Consider the following 5,548-nt stretch of genomic DNA (forward strand, 5'->3'; position numbering starts at 1 on the left):
GAAAGAAAGAAAAGGGAGAAAGAGAGAGAACCAGCGGAGGGGAGGAGAAAAAGAGAGGGGAAGAAGCAGCGCCGACGAGGAACCCGCGCCGCCACCGGATCGTGCCATCCCTGCGTTGCCGACCTGTTATCAAGTCATCGGAGAAGAGGAAGGAAGCTCCATCCGCGCCACATACGTGCATTGTTGCCACTGTTCCGCACTGCCACCGTCGTGTCTCACTACTGAAGGAGGAGCCATCGCCGAGAGGAAGCCTGTCCGCCGCAATCCGCGTCTCTGTCATCACTGTGCATCACCGTCTAGGTAAGAGAGAGAAGACGTGTAAATCAGGGACGCACAGAGGAAGAAGAGCGCCACCATTCGCCACTGTCGCTGCTGGAGGCTGCGCCGCCTCGCCTCTGGCTGCCAGGAAATAATGCTATTGCTGCAGGAGGTCGGCATTGGAGCTGCTGCTCCATGCCATCGTTCTTCTTCATGACAATAAGTTTCTTTCACTCTGAAGCTCTTGCTATTATTGTTCTGGTAATTGTTGTTGAGGATTTTAAGGTATGGGTGTCGTAGTGTTAATTTATTGGGATTGCATGTGGTGGAAGTTGTCGGAGCTGTTACCGGGCCGGTTCGAAGTGGCTGCTACTTTGCTCTTTTATTGCAGTAAGTTGAACCTATTCTAAAACTATCATTGTTAGCGTTCTGGTTATTGTTACTGGAAATGTTGAAATTATGATGTCTCAGGGTCAAATTGATATAACCGCAAATGGTGAATGTTGTTGTTGCTACTGCGGCTTGATAGAAAAGGGGTTTATCGCCTTTTAATTGCTGTGAGCTTGGTCAGACGAGGTAGGGGTTTATTTTAATAAGAATATTTTGGACTTTGAATACCTGATAAGTTTAGTAGATTAATTCAAATGGATAAATGCATGTGATGTAAATGATTCTCTGTTGAAATTGATATGTTGTGTTTGTTAGTGAATTGGTTGATTTTTTTGGATTTCTTGTGAAATGGATTGAATCTATGAATTTTGGTTTTCTTTGATTTTAATCGATAATGATGGTATTCCCGTCCTTACCGAGAACGTGTGGTTTGTTCTCACCCTAAAATCTTCCACATTTTCAGTGACACAGGTTCGAAGACTCAGTTTGAAGCTGCGGACGATTATTTGATTTTATTTATGAATTAAGTTACGTTCGTAGAATTCTCTCGCTTATTGCTTAAGATTTTTATTTTATACAGAGGGATGTGTGTTGTATCTAAGTTTTATTTTGATTTACTTGCATAAGATTTATTATTATTAGTAATTATGTGATTATCATTACTTGGTGATCTATGATATATGATTTTTAATGAATTGAAAATAAAATTTTTGGCATTTTCTTAAAGATTGAAATGCGATATCAAACTAAAGGCTCAATATTAAATAGTTAATAAGAAAAACAGGTTAGTAACGCCTTACTTTTGGTACGATCATGAAGTACTGGAAGTTGGGTCGTTACAATATAGTATCAAAGCAGTTCATCTTGATTAGAGCCTTGGGAATGGACTGACTATGCTTCATTGCATACTCTGAGTATTTGTCATGTAGTAGGTCTTGTCTGGATAACAAGAATTAGAGCTTTAAGCACATGACTGTCTATTGATTAACGATGTTAGCTTACCGTTGTATATCTGTTGATGTTAAGTCTGGCCAACTTAATGTTGATGGTTTATGTGAACGGAAAAGTTAATGGGTTATCATAGATAAAACAGAATTAATAAATGATGCGAATAATATGTTTTGGGAGCGTTAGAAATTAATTCTTGAAGTTAGTTGACGTATGATCCTTATTTGTGCTTGGTGTTATCGTTTCCTCTATCAGTTGCATTGAAATTTTTTGTTTCAATTCATTCTCTTAAAATGCGGTTTGATTCTCTGTCAGATTGTATTTCTAATCATCCTCTAGATACTTGATCTTATGTTTCTCAATTTTGTGTTTTCCTATGTGAACTTTGTACTCTAATTTAATTAGAACTTGCTTCGATCAATATATTATCTTCCTTCTTATTGTTTCTAGCAAAATTTTCTGATTTAGATTCATTTCTTAAGTTATGATTTGATATATTAGCTCTATGCTTTGCATCTTATGCGTATTCAGAGGCAGTTTTGGCTTTAATATTTCTCTTTTATAAAATCTCATACTTTTTCAGCTCAGCATGAATCTATTTTAAACTAATACGCCGGTTTTCTTGTTATTGATCCTATTGGATTTTGTTGAATTCAAGAGTTATCCTTGTAGCTGTCAATTGATTCCTTTCCGATAATCTTCATTACTTATTTATCCTTGTTTACTTGCAATTTCATTCATTCTTTTAAATCATTTTGAGTATTGTCCTCATCGCTTGTTATTTCTTTCTAAAATCTTGTGTCCTTTTGAATAAACTCGAGATTTGTTTTGGTATTACATGCGATCTCTAGACATAGGAAGCGAATACGTTAGTTCTTTAGGACACGGTTCATGAACGCGGAAGGTGAAGCTTGTAAGTATGTGACATCATAGGGAGTTGTGGAGCTTTGATTCACGCGAAAGAGAGTTTGGTTGATATTAGACTTGTAACCGGTAGTGAGTTTGTGAAGTGATTGCATGATAAGGGTGAGAATTTTTAGATGTTTTGCTCGATAAAGTACAGTTGGGAGTTGTGATAGTGAGCTATGTTAAAACCGTTGATGTTGACACCATGTAACTTCTTGATTTTGAACCTGTCTTGTAACTTTTGCTTTACATCACACTCTTCTTTTATATCTAAGTTTTATAGCTTATCCGGTATTTGAAAATTTATATATATGCCAAAACTTCTTGTTTTTCTAAAGTATTCAAAAGAAAAATATTAAAACTATGTAATATGTTATGTATTACTTTAATTTTTGAAGACGAAAATTTTTATAAGTGGGGTAGGATGTAAGACTCCGGCTTTTTATAAAATTAAATAATAAATTTGTTTATGATTTATTATATTTAATTAAGATCATATTTTAAGAGATTTTATATATAAATTAAACAATTTCTTATTTATGATTTAGAACTTTAGTAATTGAACAATAAGAAGAATTTTATATGCTTTAAGTTGAATAATTAGGTTTTAACTTTATGTCATGATTGTAAAAGAAATTGATTTTTATTATCTCTAATTATTGAATTGGAGTATTTATTTGAAAATAAATTTTAAGTTGATAATTAAATAATATTTTTAAAATAATTTTAAGGGATTAATTTAGAATTCAATTTAATACAATATCCCATAACTTTATTAAAATTTAACAAACCCCAATTCGCCTAAAAGTTCCTAATTTTACAATTTGCCCAAAATCAAACCCTAATTCTAAAATCAAACACACAAAACCCTAACCCTTATCCTTTTACCCCACCACCATTTTCCCCTCCCCAAAACCCTCAGCCATCCATCGAGAAAGAAAGAAAGAAAGAAAGAAAGAAAGAAAGAAAGAAAGAAAGAAAAAGGAGAAAGAGAGAGAACCAGCAGAGGGAAGGAAAGAAAGAGAGGGGAAGAAGCAGCGCTGACGAGGAACCCGCGCCGCCACCACACCGCACCATGCTCTGGAGCTCACCATCCAACCACCCGCCGCTGCTATCCGTGCGTCGTTATCCTATCATCGTCAAGGATCAGGATGCTGAGAAGCAGAAGAGAAAGAGAGATCGACAGAGAAGAGGAAGGAAGCTCCGTCCTCGCCACACACGCGCGCTGTTGCCGCTGTTCTGCACCGCCACTGCCACGTCTCACTGCCGTTGGAGGAGGCATCACCGAGAGGAAGCCCGTCGCCGTCATCCGCGCCTCTGTCACTATTGTGTGTCGCCGGCCAGGGAACATAGAGAAGACGTGCGAATCAGGGATGCACAGTGGAAGAAGAGCGCTACCGCACTTCTAGCTACCGGAAAACGGTGCTATTGCTGTAGGAGGTCACCGTTGGAACTGTTGCTCCATTCCATCATTCTTCTTCATGACAGTAAGTTTCTCTCACTCTGAAGCTCTTGCTGTTATTGTTCTGATAATTTGTTGCTGAGGATTTTAAGGTTTGGGTGTCGCAGGTTTAATTTACTGGGATTGCATGCGGTGGAAGTTGCCGGAACGGTTCAAAGTGGTTGCTGCTTCGTTCTTTTGTTGTAGTAAGTTGAACCTATTTTAAAACTATCACTGTTAGTGTTTTGGTTAATTGTTACTGGAAATTCTAAAATTTTGATGTCTCAGGATCAAATTGCTATAACCGTAAATGGTGAATCTTGGTGTTGCTACCGCGGATTGATAGGAAAGGGGTTAATTGCCTTTTAATTGCTGTGAGCTTGGTCAGCCAAGGTTGGGGTTTATTTTAATAAGAAAATATTTTGGGTTTTGACTACCTGATAAGTTTAGTAGATTAATGCAAATAGATAAATGCTTGTGATGTAAATGATTCTCTGTTGAAATTAATATGTTGTGTTGTTATTGAATTGGTTGCTTTTTTTAGACTTCTGGTGAAATGGATTGAATCTGTAGATTTTTGTTTTCTTTGATTTTAATCGATAATGATTGGTCTGAAATGATGGTATTTCTGCCTCTACTAAGAATGTGAGATTTGTTTTCACCTCAGAATCTTCCACCCTTTCAGTAACACAGTTTTGAAGACCCAGTTTGAAGCTGCAGGCGATTATTTGACTTTATGTATGAGTTAAGTTACTTTATAGAATTTCCTCGCTTATTGTTTAAGATTTTTATTTTATACAGAGGTATAAGTGTTGTATCTAATTTTTATTTTGATTTACTTGTATAAGATTTATTATTATTGGTAATTACGTGATTATCATTACTTGGTGATCTTTGATATACGATTTTTAATTAACTGAAAACAAAATTTTCTGGCATTTTCTTAAAATTTGAAACCTGATATTGAACTAAAGGCTCAATATTAAATAGTGAATAAGAAAAACAAGTTAGTAGCGCCTTACTTTTGGTACGATCATGACGCACTGGAAGTTGGGTCGTTACATACGAACCACCTATGACTGAGCTACAAAAAAATTCATGCTGAGACTAGAGAGCGATTGTTTCAGAAGTAGACGGTAAAAATTCAACATCTTCAAACTTTTGTTTATATCTTTGATGAGCGGATAATTTGTACGCTTTTTGGCACTGTTTTTAGTATGTTTTTAGTATGATCTAGTTAGTTTTTAGTATATTTTTATTAGTTTTTAGTTAAAATTCACTTTTCTGGACTTTACTATGAGTTTGTGTGTTTTTCTGTGATTTCAGGTATTTTCTGGCTGAAATTGAGGGACCTGAGCAAAAATCTGATTCAGAGACTAAAAAGGACTGCAGATGCTGTTGGATTCTGACCTCCCTGCACTCGAAGTGGATTTTCTGGAGCTACAAAAGCCCAATTGGCGCGCTCTCAACGGCGTTGGAAAGTAGACATCCTGGGCTTTCCATCAATATATGATAGTCCATACTTTGCCCAAGATTTGATGGCCCAAACCGGCGTTCAAAGTCACCCTCAGAATTTCCAGCGTTAAACGCCGGAACTGGCACAAG

The 5,548-nt window shown here is 36.6% G+C and overlaps 1 long non-coding RNA gene across 1 annotated transcript in view; it reads left to right on the top strand.

Annotated features, from left to right (window-relative positions):
• The first annotated feature begins 262 nt into the window (after positions 1 to 262).
• LOC127745766 (uncharacterized) overlaps positions 263 to 5,548 on the top strand; it is a 6,752-nt gene continuing 1,466 nt past the window's right edge. The window contains exons 1-2 of the long non-coding RNA XR_008007239.1: positions 263 to 648; positions 730 to 834. This is a non-coding gene — a long non-coding RNA (uncharacterized LOC127745766). The remainder of the gene's footprint in view (positions 649 to 729; positions 835 to 5,548) is intronic.

The sequence above is a fragment of the Arachis duranensis genome, chromosome 3 (assembly GCF_000817695.3).
Source record: "Arachis duranensis cultivar V14167 chromosome 3, aradu.V14167.gnm2.J7QH, whole genome shotgun sequence".
Taxonomy (NCBI): domain Eukaryota; kingdom Viridiplantae; phylum Streptophyta; class Magnoliopsida; order Fabales; family Fabaceae; genus Arachis; species Arachis duranensis.